Source organism: Dipodomys spectabilis, unplaced genomic scaffold (genome assembly GCF_019054845.1).
Source record: "Dipodomys spectabilis isolate Male_0828 unplaced genomic scaffold, ASM1905484v1 ptg000483l, whole genome shotgun sequence".
Taxonomy (NCBI): domain Eukaryota; kingdom Metazoa; phylum Chordata; class Mammalia; order Rodentia; family Heteromyidae; genus Dipodomys; species Dipodomys spectabilis.
This window is the reverse complement of record NW_024871160.1, coordinates 3958595-3974829: the sequence shown is the minus strand read 5'-3', so window position 1 is coordinate 3974829 and position 16235 is coordinate 3958595.

Below are 16235 nucleotides of genomic sequence, written 5' to 3'. Positions count from 1 at the left end.
AGAGGAATGTGATCAATGCCATGGTTGGATGAGTAGTCCGTCAATGAGTATAGCTTAAAATTAGACCCAATAATCCAGGACTCGGATTGATTTTAATTCATTGGTTTATTATGAATTAAAAGAAGGCTATTGGGGGTTGGGAACGTGGCTCAGTGGTAGAGTGCTTGCCTTGCATGCCTATTGCCCTGGGTTCAATTCCTCAGCACCACATAAGCAAAGAGAAAAAAGCCAGAAGTGGCACTGTGGCTCAAGTGGGAGAGTGCTAGCCTTGAGCTGAAGAGCTGAGGGACAGCATCCAGGCCCAGAATTCAGGCCCCACGACTAGTCCCAAAGGAAAAAGAAAAAAAGAATACTATTGATTAAATGGAATCCTCACTAAATACATGAGAATCGGTAGGAACATAGTATATGTCGTTGAATACTAAATAAACACCTCTGGCAGTACCGAAATACATAAATCTATATTTATTTATATACCACCATCATCATAGAAAGTTACTGCTATTTTGTCCAAACCTGGGGCTTGATCCCAGGTTCTGGGATCCACTTGGCAGCTGAATGAGCAAGAGGCTGTGGTGCTGACACTCACCCATCATTGCAAAAAAATTTCTTCCTGGTGTAAGATTTCAAGTGTGACACCTGTTTTCTTTTTCTATGCAAGTTCATAATATGTCTGCAAAGTTACATGCTATGGAATAAGTGAGAATAAATGTAATAAATATTTTAGGTGCACTTACAGTTCGTAAAATAAATGCTAAATAAATAAATCAATAATAAAACATATTGAATCACTCCAACAAACACAATATAGATTGAATATATACATGTAAGTATAAATTATATATTTAACGTGTCTATAAATTTATGAGGTGTTGAATTCAGGCCTAGGGAAGAGTTTACTTCATGCATGATTCTCATAGGAAATGGTAGGCAAGACGTATGGCACAACGATTATTTTTAATTAAGAGTTCATGAACTGTGACAATAAGAATCACATTCAGGAACTGGAGACAATGGGAAAGATCCAAGAATCAGTACTCACATGTTAGATAGGATTCCAACACAGCCCGCCACATCTCCTACTCTATCCAAATAGGTATTTATTAGCATACTAGCTTCAGCTTATGAATGGATGAATATTGTGCCACCGGGGCTTGATCTCAGGTCCCAGGTACGACCTATCTCCTTCGTTGCTCACAGGCCAGTATCCTCATCTAGACCCTTTTGCCAATTGGGACTTCTAAGCTCTGAGTTCAAAGCCCAATACTGCCAAAAGAAGAAATCTGATGTGAGAAGGCCGTCGATCCACCTGTTTTCCTGTCCTGTGAAAGTTCTGGGTCTCAGGGAGGATGGAGAATTCTATATAGGCAAGTCTATAGCCATAGGAATAGGTTGTCATCTGTGTCGGCACAGTTATGTCTGTCATCATACTCAATAAAACACAAAATGCATCCATGACTAAGACACACAATAAAAAGAGTAACTACACTGAACACATGATGCATTCCACACATGTATGTAAATACAGATCCTATGTGTAAAATAGGTGGGTATATTATTTTTGCCAGTGCTGGGGCTTCAAATCAGACCCTGCAACCTGGGGTGATATTGCTGTCTTCAAGGATGGTGAGCTTCCCTTTCCCCCACAGTGCTATAGATTTACCCAGACTTGAGTTAGAATCCCAGCTGTGGCAGAAAAATGGTTCAAGTTCTGAGCCAAAGTGCTTTATTATTATTATTATTATTACTACTACTACCAAGGAAAGAATTTGAACTAAGTTTGTGGTAACTCTGCTTCAGCTTCAATCATCTTAGGTTGGCGGGCTGCCATTGGCCTATAGCTGATCCTGGGATCCTAGGCCCTGAAGTCTTGCAGGAAAACACACACACACACACACACACACACAGAGAGAGAGAGAGAGAGAGAGAGAGAGAGAGAGAGAGAGAGAGAGAGAGAAAGCAGCGGAATGGATTTTTTACATTTTGTTCCTTTCCACCGTGACTATCCTGGGTCTTAATGACATGCCTACAAAGGGTTCTTCACCTTGCATTGTTGAAGGCTAGCGGAATATCGGGGAAGCCATAGGCCCATGCAGCAATGTAGGCCCTGAGTTCGAGTCTTGGTCTTGACAGCTACCAATGGGGGGAATTCCCAAGAGACTCATTCCTGTGCATCGAAATACCAATGGAATGTGAGCAAACTAATGATTGAATGAGAAGTTTCTGCGTGCATCAGTGTAGTCTAAAATTAGATGCAATGATCCTAGGACTCTGATTGATCTTAATGAATAGTTTATTAAGCATGAAAAGAATCACATTCCTTCAATGATGGCATAGTAACTACCTAAGAGTTGGTAGGAATGTAGTTGATAGGTAGATTTCTCTGGCACTCTATACAAATACATATATATATATATATATATATATATATATATATATATATATATATATATATATTGGTATACTACCACCTGCCTATCCATGTATGGCTATTTTGTCCACCCTTGTGGCTCAATCTCAGGGTCTGGGAACTGCCTGGCAGCTTCCTGGGCTAGAAGTTGCCATGCTGACCTACCCATTCATGAATTGGATCTGCTAGGCCTTGAGTTCAGGTCCCAGCACTGCCAACAATTGGATCGGGAGTAAGGAGCCCAGTGTGACACCTGTTTTCCTTTTCTCTTAGAGTCCTGGGTGTAAGAACTACCTTCAACTTATGAAGGGATGACTGCTGTGTGCCGTCCCCGAGCACCCCCTACCTAAGGGCTCCATCTCAGGTCCCGGGAAAGGCCTTGCTCATCAGTGGCTCACAGGCTGGTGTGCTCACATGGACCCATTTGTCACTTGGGTCTGCTAGGTCCCGTGTTCAGATTCCAGCAGTGCCAAAATTCACCCTAATGTCAGAAGCCAATTGTTGCACCTGTTTTCCTTTCCTGTGCAAGTCCTGAGTCTCAGCTAGGATGGAGAATGCATGGGCCACCCTGTGGCATGGGAATAGGTTGTTATCCATGTCAGATCAGTTATACTTGTCATCATATACTCAAGAAAATACGCAATACATCCATGAATAGCATACAAAATAGAATAATTACACTAAATGCACAATGCAGTCCACACACAGATGTGAATATATATCCCATGTTTAAATGATCCATTCAGGACTATTGTGGCCTCCCTGGGGCTCGATCTCTGTTCCTGGGAAAGGCCCAGCTCCTTAGTGGCTGGTGTGTTCACCATGACCCATTCACCAATTGGGCTTGCTGGGCCTTGAGTTCAAATCCCAGCACTGCCAAAAGATTCACCTTGATGTGAGAAGCCAAACGATCCACTTTTTTTCCTGTCTCATGAAGTCATGGGTCTCAGTGAGGATGGAGAATTCTATATAGACAACTCTATAACCATGGGAATAGGTTGTCAACCATGTCAACACAGTTATGTCTATCACCATACTCAATAAAATACACAATACATCCATGAATAAGACACAAAATAAAAAGAATAACTACACTGAATGCAAGATGCATACCACTCCTGTAGGTAAAGAGTGATCCTATGTTTAAAAAAGGTGGGCTTGTTATTTTGTCCAGTGCTGGGGCTTCAAATCACGCCCTGGACCAGGCCTGACATTCTAGTCTTCAAGGATCGTGAGCTTCCCCTTCCCCCAAAGTGCAACAGAGATACTCAAACTTCAGTTCAAATCCCAGCACTGATAAAATTTCATTCTGTTGTCAGAAGCCAGTCGTTGTACATGTTTTCCTCTCCTGTGAAAGTCCCGGGCCTCAACTAGGATGTAGAATGCATAGGCAACCCTATAACCATTAGAACAGGTTGTCATCCATGTTAACACAGTTATACCTGTCACCATACTCAGTAAAATACACAATAACTCCATGAATTAGACACAAAATAAGGAGAAGTGTACCGAATGCAAGATGCTGTCCACACATGTATGTAAATATAGATCCTATGTTTAAATTATGAATTTATTACTATTTGGCCCTCCCTGGAACTCGATGTCAGGTCCTGGGAACGGCCTATCTCCTTCGTTGCTCACAGGCTGGTGACCCTTGACCCTTTCTCCAATTGGGTCTTGTAGGCTCTGACTTCAAATCCCAACACTGCCAAAAGAAGAATCCTTATGTGAGAAGCCCATCGATTCACCTATTTCCCTGTCCTGTGAAAGTCCTGGGTCTCAGCTAGGATGGAAAATGCACAGGAAACCCTATAGCCTTGGCAATAGGTTGTCATCCATGTAAGCATTGTTATATCTGTCACCTTACTCAGTAAAATACACAATACTTCCATAAGACAGACAATAAGAAGAAATACACCAAATGCAAGATGCTGTCCACACATATATGTAAATATAGATCCTATGTTTAAATTATGAATTTATGACTATCGTGGCACACCCTGGGGATCAATGTCAAATACTGGGAATGGCCTAACTCCTTTGTTGCTCACAGGCTGGAGTGTTCACCTTGAACTATTTGCCAATTGGTCATGCTAGGCCCTGAGTTCAGATCCTAGCACTATCAATAATTGGATCATGGAGTAAGAAGCCAAGTATGACACCTTTTTTTCCTTTTCTCTGAGAGTCCTGGGTGTCAGGCATGATGAAGAACACATCTACAAATTTAGATGCCATGTAATAGGATGTCATCAATGTAATAAAGGCAATGGGTGTCATCACTGTAAAATCAATGGTAAATAAATGAATAAAACAAAAATACAAGGAACAACCACACCAAACGTGTATGGACTGAGAATCCATAGGTAAGTACAAATCCTGTCTTTACATTGTATATGAATAGTATGTTTTTCAAGGCTGGAGCTTGAATTTTGGCTTAGAGTACAGGCCTGATTTTCTTATCTTCAAGTACAGTGAGCTTCCCCTTCTTTCACAGTGCTGCAGATTTACTCAGACCCTGAGTTCAAATCCAAAGCCTGGCAGAATAAATGGGGTGAATTGCAAGCCAGGGAGCTAATTTCTTTTTTTTTTTTTTGCTCAGCAGGGGGCTTGAACTCAGGTTGTGGCAACTCTGCCTCAGCTTCGATCATCCTATGCTGGGGTGCAGCCACTGGACCCACAGCAGATCCTGGGATCCTAGACCCCCAGGCCTTGTGTGGCAAAAATATTCAGAAAAAAGCGGTGAGATGGCCTTTTTATGTTTTCTTCCTTTGCACGGTGACCCTCTTGGGTCTGAATGACACTGTTGCAAAGGGTACTTCACCTTGCATTCCTGAAGTTTGGCAGACTATTGGGGAAGCCATAGGCCCACGTGGCAATGTAGGCCCTGATTTCGAATCCTTTTCCTGACACCAATCAATGGCAGGAGATACTAAGAGACTCGTTCCCATGCGTGGAATAACAAGGTAATGTTATCAATGTCACAGTTGAATTAATTGATCGTGAATGATACACTTATAAAATTAGACCCATCATTTCAGGAGACTGATTTTATTTAATATTTATAAGCATTAAAAGAATACTATTATTTACAGGAATGCAATAATTTCAAGATATTGATTGATTTAATTAATAGTTCGTTAAGAATGAAAACAATGACAATAATTACATGGAGGCATAATAAATACCCAAGAATTAGTAGGAATGTAGTCTATATAACTAAATAATGTATAGACATCTCTGGCACACTATAAAGATATTTATTTATTAGCGTACTACCATCTGCATGTCAGTCTGTTCTTATTTTGTCAACCGCAGGGACTCGAACTCAGGTACTGGGAACTGCCTGTCAGCACAATTTGCCATATGATGGCAGAATGACACTCACCCATTCATGAATTGGGCCTTGCAGGCTGTGATTCAGATGCCAGCATTCCCCAAAAATGAATCGTGGAGTAAGAAGCTGATGGTGACACATGTTTTCCTTTTCTGTGAAAGTCCTGGGTGTCATGTATGAAGTGCAATATATATACAAACCTATATCCTATGTAATCAATGTAAGCACTGTTCTATGTGTCATAATTGTCAATAAAATGAACAGTTAATACATGAATAAAACAAAAAATAAAATGAATAACTACACTGAATGCCACATATATATATAAATATAAATCATATATTTAAAATTCACACAAATAGGATGTTTTCTGGTGGTGGGCATTGATTTCAGGCCTAAGGAACAGACCTAAATTTCTTGAATTCAAGGAGGCAAACTTCCCCTTCCCACACAGTGCAACAACAGTGTTACCCAGACCATGAGTTCAAATCCCAGTCTTGGCAGAAAAAATGGCATCTCCATGCTATGTGATGCTCAATTCTTAGGGACTTCATTTGGCCTCTATTTAATGAATGTGATTGTTTAAATGCTTCATAAAGTATTAATTATTATCGACCAGTGTCCTATAATATAATTGTGTATAATTTTAACCTTGAATCATTCAAGAACTGCCCATTTAATCATGACATACATCACATTCCATTGGTAATCATATGAATAGGAATGAGTTTCTTAGGATCTCCTGCCATTTGGAGGTGGCAGGACCAGGATTCTAACTGTGGGTTCCAGCTCCTACCACTTAAACCTGACGATAGGGAACTCACAGGTCTGTCCAAGAACATCAGTAAGACCAATGATTAGGCAGGCACCAGTGGCTCTCAGCAGTCCTCCTTGATATTACAAGGCTGTGATAGGAGGATCATGGTCAAAGTCACCCATGCAGGAAAGTCCTTGAGACTCCTGTCCAATTTGTGCCAACAAAACCAGAAGTAAAGCCATGTGGCTCCATTGGTAGAGGGCTAGCCTTGATCAAAAGCAGCTCACAGACTGTGCCCAGATCCTGAGTTCAAGGTCTGGGACTGGGAACAAACAGACATACACACCAATCTGTGCAGCCATTCTGCTAAAGCAGGTAACCTTCTTGTCTCCAACTGGATTGGACAGAGTTCCCTGGGAAAGGGGCTGCCATCATCTTGACTCCGCCCATTCTGCCTGCATCACAGGATTCCAGCCACACTCCCATTCTTTCATGGTTCTTTCTGACCAATGGGATACAAGAATGGTGGCCATGCCCATATTCCATACTGCCCAGTAGCACTGGGATTCCATCTGTTGGTTGACACCACTACCAGCAGTTGAGGAAGGTAGAGTTAGCTGAGTGATGAACAGGAGACTCGAGGCCTAGGAGGAGAGGCCTTGCTCAGCCACCATGTGCCCGCCTGCACTCTGGACCTCTCCCCCCCTTCTCCGTGGCACAGCATTTCAAACCTGGTGCTGCTGGCTCAAACCCATTTTGCCTCTTGGATTCGTCAGGCAATGGTGCAATGGTGTACCTCTAGCCAGCTTGTGGCCCTGACCTGGTCCTGGCCCCCTTGTCCTCTGCTCTGGACCTGTTGTCCGCCATTCCACTGCCATTGCTGTTCTCCCCACCTGGAGCAGCTGCCAACAGATTTTGCCAGCAGCACATGTGAGTGGCGGCCACACAGGCCCGCTCCCTGCAACCCCATATCACCCCCCCTCCCAACCAGGACCAACGCCTCCTCTGTGCCCCACAGTCTGGCCCACGCCTTGCCATAAATTTGCCCCAGGAGTGGGGGTGGGTATTAACCCTAGGATCCCATCCCCATCTCCAGCGTCTAGTGTCTCAGGAAATGGGGAGATGCAGGGTTGGGTGATTAGTGGACACCACAGAGCCCCTGACCTGGAGCAGTGGGAGCCACACAGCCGCACATCTGCACCCTTCCTTTCCCTGGTGGGAACCTGGTGGGGAGCAGCATGTCCACACCTGCCTTCTGGGGTCTTTTCCCTTTTTCTGGGGATGGGAGGCATTGGATGCAGAAGATAGGCCCCCCCTTTCTGTGTGAACCCTTGTCTTCTGTGCTCGGTCATCCTTTCACCTGAAGACAGAGAGACAGAGAGAGAGATCATCTTTCTCCTTGTACAGCCTGACTGTGCTCAGGTGAGTAATCACTTGGCAAATTGCAGGTGTTGCATGGATGAGTCTTCTGTCACCAGTCTGGATGTGTGTGTGTGTGTGTGTGTGTGTGTGTGTGTGTGTGTGTGTGTGTGTGTGTGTAGCAGTGAGTGGTAACAAGGAGGCTGAATGCTTTGGTAACTTCTACCTGCTATCTTTTGGGCATGCATGGGCTTCATAGCTGAGGTCTAGGAGCCTGGAAAGGTGAGACGCTTGAACAGGACACAGCACTATTAAATTACAAGAACAAGGGATCTGTGTGCCCTGGAACTGTGTACTCCATTGGGCCTGGTTGGTGGCAGTGGGAACTTGGGAGGACCTAGGAGTGCAGCCTGCAGGGGATGGCTTCCCCGCAGGACAGAGAGCATGGCCAACATTTAGTAAAGATATGAGTCATGCTAGTATGGAGTGCAACAGCATAGGTCAGACTCTGGGTCTTCCAATCATAATCTCTGATGGGCGAGGCCAACCCTATTTTAAATCTTGAGCTGTGATCTTCAGATCTCACCCTCCTGAGTACCTAGGATTATCGGCATGAGCCTCTAGCACTGGGACTCTGGTTCTTTTTGGTATATTAGGGTTTGACCTCAAGGCCTTAGGCTTGCCAGTCAGGTCTTCTACCAGCTTTTCTGTCTTGGGCATTTCTGAGACTTAATATATGCTCAGGTTGGGGTGGATCACAGTCCTCCTATCTGTGACAGACATGAGCCACCAGGTTCAGTCCTCTGTAGTTGGGATGGTAGACATGTAGAGCCACGCTCAGTCAGTGGTTTAGATGGATTGTCACAAACTCAGTCCACAGCAGCCCATTTTTGACCACAGGTGAAGCTCTGGGTTGGGCCTCAACCATTGGACTTCAATCTCCTCATGGGACAGTTTTGAGAAAACAATTTATTAATACAGAGGGATCTCTAGAGCAGGGCCAGGCACAGAGTTAGGGGCTGTTAGATACGGTTCTTGGCAGTTCTGTGAGTATTTGACAGAAAATACCCGGAAAGATCTCAGATGGTGTGTGTTATTAATGTTGTGACAGGTATGGGATTATGAAACAAAACACGACTCTCTTTCTTTAATACCCAATCCCCATGAGGAACAGGATCCTTCACTTTGTTCAGATTTGAAGCTGGGGAAACTGAGGCACAGAGAAGCTGGGTGACCTACTTATGACTCCCAGCTGACAGGAAGCTCGGCCTGACTTCTCTGCCATGCTCCCTAGGACAATAGGTGTTATTCAGTCTACTTCTTGTGGTGGGAAGTCCACTTCTTTTCAGTCGTGGGACTTGAACTCTGGGCCTGGGCCAGCTCCCTGAGCTCCTCAGCTCAAAGCTAGCACTCTATCACTTGAGTCACAGGGCCACTTCCAGTTTTCTGGTGGTTCTTTGTAAATAAGAATCTCACAGGTGTTCCTGCCCGGGCTGGTTATAAACCACAATCCTCATATCTCTGCCTCCATTGTACTTAGGATTACAGGCCTGAGTAACAGGTACCTGGCTTAAGTGTAATTTTGACCTTCTTTATTTTTTTTTTCTCTCTCTCAGGAACTGATTGAATGGGTGCTGGAGGAGTTGGCCCAGCATCCCCGATGTAGTTGGAACCAAGGTGGCCCTCTCGTTCTGGAGGTGGGCTGTGGGTCAGGAGCTGTCTCGCTCAGTCTGTTGTATCAGCTCCATGAGGTAAGTCCCTCTGTGCCCTGGCTAGACCGTGAACCGTGACAGTTATTCATTGTCTATCTAGCCGTACTGGTTTCAGTACTGTGATCAATGACCTTTTCTAGCAAAAATTTCTTGTTAAAATTATGATACATAGCTATGGAATGAAAATTTAATGTCATCTTAAGAGAGTCATTTAGGGTTCTGGGAATGTGGCTTCATGGTAAAGTGATTGCCTAGCATGCATGAAACCCTGGGTTCAATTCCTCAGTAACACATAAACAGAAAAAGAAACACTGGAATTGGTCCTGTGCCTCAAGTGGTAGGAATTGAGCAAAAAAAAAAAAAAAAAAAAAAAAAGCTGAGGAATAATTCCCAAGCGCTGAGTTTCAGCCCCAGGACTGCCAAAACAACAACAGCAGCAACAACAACAATGAACATTTAGTTAGTAAATGCAAAATAAAGAAGCCAAACTTGGAATATATAATTGTTCCTTCCATATTGATAATAGTCACTAATTCATGTACGTTACCTATATTAGGATACTGTGTTGAAAAAAAGTTTTGTTCATTAGCTCAGGGCAATTAATGACAGGAATGTGCTTAGATGTCAGGTGAAGATTAATTCTGGAAATTCAAAGATTCCAGGATTTTGAGAGGGGTCACTGCTAATCACAATGAGAAGGGTAGTCTAAGTGAGATTTGGAAATCATTTTGACCAGTCATAGCACCAAAAAGGCAGAAGCTAATTAACAGTCATGATAGAAGAGAAGGAATAACTCCAGATGGAAGCAAAAAAAATGATAGTAGCTAAGGTATAGCAGAAACAGTTCTAGTGAACCATTTTTGGTTATTGAAGAACTAGTTATCAACTAGGCTTATTCCTCATTGCTTTAGCATTCTAAATCTCTTAGGCTAGATAAATGTGTCTCCTTCTATGCTGTTCTTTCATACCTGATATCCTTTGTTTTCTAAAAATCTGTCTTTCTATATTTCTCTATGAACATTTCCTAATACTAAATACACCTATACATATGTCACAGGATGCTAATGTAAGGGTCCCATAGCTCATGAGTCATTAATGTAACAAAATGGAAAAGGAGGAGATATTTATTGCTACCTCAATTTTTCTGAAAAGCTGCAATGTCATCATTTGGTTCAAATTTCCATTCTCTGTCTACATAGTGTCATTAAGTGAACATAAATTCAAATATGAGCCGGGTGCTGGTGGCTCTTGCCTCTAATCCTAGCTAAAACCAGAGGATTGTGGTTCAAATCCAGCCTGGTCAGGAAAGTCCATGAAACACTTATCTTCAATTAGCCATCAGAAACCCAGAAGTGGTGCTGTAGCTAAAGTGGTACAGCATTCAAGTTGATCTGAAATGCTGAGAGACAGTGCCCAGGATCAGTGTCCAATCCCCACAATCAACAAAAAAGTGCAAATATGGCTTTAATTTTCCCCCAAAGGAATGATGAAGTCAATATTAATCTTCCCAAAGGATTCAGTGCACCTACTTTTGCTGAGTATGTAGATTTATGGGAGTGATATAGAGAAAGCATTACTTCTATGTGGAACATGAAGCCACTTCCTTTCTAAATAACGCTTTATAATCACTTAATTTTGTAAAAAGGAGAATGGAAGAATTGTTGGGAGCTGACAGTAAAGCTCCAACCTCATCTTGACCCTTGTGCTCACTTGAAGGCACGTACAAGGAACTGGCTTTCATGAAAAACACCAGGTGTCCAGGTTTGCCTTGCTATGTCTGTAGAATTTGTTTTACTTTCTATCAGATGACCTGGTCTTGTTTCTTTCTGCACCCTTGTTTTTATTAAAATTTTCCTTGCTTTTCTGCACTATGGTGACCTTAGGCTACCCCTTGACTTCTAATAGTACAAATAAGGAGAGTTAAAAATAAACGGGGCTGCATTCTTGAGCTGCAGACCTCCCGACCCCATCCTTTGTCTTATGTCTTTATTTTTCCGTCCTCGCCCCCTAAATCAGGAGTCTCTTTCATTGCCAGCTGGTTCCGGCAAGTGGTGCCTGAACAGGGACCCTGAAAACCTGGGATCAAGGCAAAGGACCCCGCTAAGGTAAGAGTACGTGTCCGGAAAAAGAGTGGGTGATAGTATAGTCGGGAGTAAGAAATTATGGGTCAAGGAAACAGCTGCACATTATACGTGCAGGCTCTTAAGGGCATGCTTCAAGCTCTAGGAGTAAAAGTTGTACAGAGTCAATTAGAGAGCTTCTTTCGCATTATTGAGGAAGTATTCCCCTGGTTTCCGGAGGAAGGAACCATTAGTTTAGAAACTTGGCAAAAAATAGGAAAAATGATTCAGGAGCATTATGATGCAAGTGGCCCTGAAAAAACCCCAGTGTATGCTTTTACACTTTGGAATTTAGTTCGAGACTCTCTGGACCCCAGACATGAACAAATAAAATTTAATCAGTTGATTAGGAAAGTTGGACAGGGTAACGAGTCTCGCCCTGCCCCAGGAGCACATACTGCTGCCCAAAAGAAATCAAATACATTGATAAAAGTTGAATCTATTGAGTCAGAAAATGAGAAAAATTCAGATGGCTCGGATGCTGAGGAAAAGTCAGATGACTCAGATACTGAGGAAAAAATATATGATGAGCCTATTGAGGATAAAACAGTCCATTTTGAGGAAATGTTAAATTCTTTTATGAAAAAAATTGTCACAGATTGAACCAATGCAACGACCCCCTTTAAGGGTGAATGTTTGTGAGCCCTCTTTAACAGCTCTAGGGGACTCAGATTTCTTTCCGCCACCCCCCTGCCTGTTATTCCCCAGGCGCAGTCTACTCGGTCTGCGCAGCTTAGTTGGCCCAGGCCTTTGAAGTTATCTAGTCCTCCTAATGATGAATTCCCTCTTGGGACAGGGGCTATTTGCCGTCCGAGGCATAGTGCCTTGCAGCTCTCATTAGCACAGGCTGATCAAAGAGGGGAGAATATTTCTGGTTTTCATTTATTTCCTGTAATGGAGGACCAAAACCAACAAAGAACTCACCAACCTATTCAATTTAAACAAATAAGAGACTTGAAAAACGCTTGCGCTCAATATGGACCTACAGCTCCATTTACGCAGGTAATTTTGGAAACATTGTCCACTGATGCTTTATGATTGGAAACAATTAGCCAGAGCTTATCTTAGTGGAGGAGATTACTTGTTGTGGAAGTCTGAATTTGTGGAACAGTGTCAGGCCACAGCAGAGGTTAATAGGGCTAATAATATACCTACTACTTTTGCAAAGCTTGCTGGGGAAGGTGCTTATAATGACATCCATACGCAGTTAAATTACCCTGTGGGCGCATATGCTCAGATTAATGCCGCTGCTAAGCGTGCCTGGAAGAAACTTCCTAACTCTAATAAGACTGAGGATCTTTCTAAAATTAGACAAGGACCAGATGAACCTTATCAAGACTTTGTCTCTCGGTTACTAGAGGCAACAAGCCGTCTCATCCAAGATGGGGATGCCGGTATGGTTCTTGTACAATTGGCATATGAAAATGCTAATGCAGCTTGCCAAGCAGCCATTAGACCACTTAGAAAAAAAGGAGGAATAACTGATTATATTCGGCTCTGTGCTGACATTGGCTCATCCTATATGCAGGGCCTCACACTGGCTGCTGCACTTCAGGGACAAACCATAACTGAATTCCTCCGCTCTCCCCAGGGAGGCAAAAATGGAGGAAGATGTCCCTGAATTGCAGGATCTCCTGGCAGCTGTTTTTCTTGCGGCTAAATGGGCCATCTAATAACTCAATGTCCTAATCAGAAAAAGGGAGCTAAACTAAGGAGATGCCCCCGATGTAATAAGGGAAGACATTGGGCCAGGGATTGTAAATCTGCTTTTGATAGTGCTGGCCATCCGATTCTGGAAAACTGGCAGAGGGGCCAGCCCCTGGCCCCTCAACAAAAAAACGGGGCAGCCCCGTCCTTTTCACGGCTTCAAGCCTACCTGCTGGCAACCAACAGCAACAACAACAAATGGTTTCCAGTCTCCTCAGAGCAACCCCAGGAAGTGCAGGATTGGACCTCTGTTCCTCCACCTACACAGTATTAACTCCTGAGATGGGAGTTCAAGCTCTGCCTACGGGCATAGTTGGCCCCATTCCAAAAGGAATTGTTTGTCTGTTATTAGGCCGCAGTAGCTTGGAATTGAGAGGCCTACATATTACCACAGGAGTGATATATCAAGACTATACTGGAGAAATAAAAATTATGGCCTCAGCGCCTACTGGAGTTATATCTATTTCTGCTGGGCAAAGAATCACTCAGCTGGTCCTAGTCCCTTTAATCTCTGTTGGAAATTCTGTTACTTCTGTCCCTAGAGGCACAAAATATTTTGGGGCCTCAGATGTAATTTGGATTCAAAATATAAAACAAGGAAGGCCTGAACTTATAATTTATATTCAAGAAAAGCCTTTTGAAGGTGTGCTGGATACTGGAGCAGATGTATCTGTAATAGAGAAAAAATATTGGTCTTCTCACTGGCCCCTTATTGCCTCTCTCACATCCTTAAAAGGAATTGGCCATGCTATAGATCCACAGCAATGCAGTGCTATTCTCAATTGGAAAGATGATGAGGGCCATTCTGGAACTTTTCAGCCTTATGTGCTGGATCATTTGCCCATTAATTTGTGGGGGAGAGATATTATGGAAAAAATGGGAGTTTATTTGTTTAGTCCAAATGATGTAGTCACTCGACAACTCTTAGATCAAGGACTGTTACCTTCAGGGGGACTGGGGATTGGTCAACAAGGCATTCGAGAGCCCATTCAGCCACAGCCCCGACCAAATAGACTAGGTTTAGGATATTTTTAGCGGGGGCTGCTACTCATCCTGCCCCTCACGCCGATCCTATTACATGGTTATCAAAAACTCTGGTGTGGGTGGATCAGTGGCCCCTATCAAATGAAAAGATTATTGTTGCCCAGCAGCTGGTGCAGGAACAGCTGGAATTGGGCCATATAGCTCCCTCTACTTCTCCATGGAATTCACCTATTTTTGTTATCAAAAAGAAATCTGGAAAATGGAGACTTCTTCAAGATCTCCTGCGAGTAAATGTCACTATGGAACTTATGGAGCCGTTACAACAAGTTTTGCATACAACAAGTTGGCCATCCTCAATGGCCATTCCACAAAATACATACAAAATAATAATTGATTTAAAAGACTTTTTATACCATACGCCTTGCCCCTCAAGATTGCAAACGTTTTGCATTTAGTGTCCCTTCTACTAATTTTAAAGAACCCATAAAACGGTACCATTGGCTAGTATTGCCTCAAGGCATGGCAAATAGCCCCACCTTGTGTCAAAGTTTGTAGCGCGGGCTCTTTCTTTTACTCGCCAAAAATTTCCTTCCGTTTATATTATTCATTATATGGATGATATATTGTTAGCTCATTTAAACCCTACAGTACTACGACAAGCTTTTGGACAATTAAAACTAGACCTTACCTCTTTTGGATTAATTGTAGCCAATGATAAAGTGCAAGAGCATCCTCCGTTCACTTAACTTGGTTATATTTTGGGTCCTTATTATTTTACTAGTCAAAAATTACAGATTAAAACTTCTCATTTGCCTACTTTACATGGTTTTCAGAAATTTCTGGGAGATATTAATTGGCTTTGCCCTTATCTTAAATTATCTACAGCTGAATTAAAACCTTTATTTGATTTGTTAAAAGGAGACCCTAACCCTGCATCCCTCAGAGAATTAACAATTGAAGCGGCTAAAACTTTAAAAATAGTAAATTCTGCTATCTCTTCCCAACATGTAAATTATATTGATTATTCAGCTCCTTGGGAAGCTTATATTTTAACTACACCTCATTCTCCCACAGTGGTCCTCTGGCAGAAGGGACCCCTTCTATGGCTTTCTTTATCTGCTACTCCTTCAAAAGTATTAACTCCTTATTATGAATTGGTGGCTACTTTAGTTCACATGTGCCGTGTGGAATCTTGTAAATATCTTGGACGAGATCCACATGTTATTTATATTCCCTATACATTACAACAGCAGGAATGGCTTTATTTTCATTGTGATTCCTGGGCTATTGCTTGGGCTAACTTTATGGGCACAATTTCACATCATTATCCCTCTAACAAATTGCTTCAATTTGCCTCTTCTTATACTTTCATATTTCCTCACGTGGTATCTTTATCACCTCTTTCTATGCCTGCCTTAGTGTTTACAGATGGATCATCTAATGGAATGGCTGCTCTTACTATTGATGGAAATACTACATCCTGGGATACTGGTCTTTCTTCAGCCCAGGAAGTTGAGCTTCAAGCAGTTTTACAGGCCCTTACGCTTCTGCCTACTAGTGCTTTTAATTTATATTCAGATAGTCATTATGTTATTCGAGCCCTTCGGGTTATTGAAACTGTCCCCTTTCTTGGAACAGCAAATTCCACTATTCAAACTCTTTTTCGCCAAATACAGCTTCTTCTTCACTCTCGCACTTATCCATGTTATTTTGGATTTATACGTGCTCATAATAAACTTCCTGGTCCATTAAGTGAGGGCAATGCTATTACAGACAAGGCTACTCAAGTTTTTCTTACTCAAATTGATTTGGCAAAACAATCACATGCCATCCATCATCAAAACAACCGTGC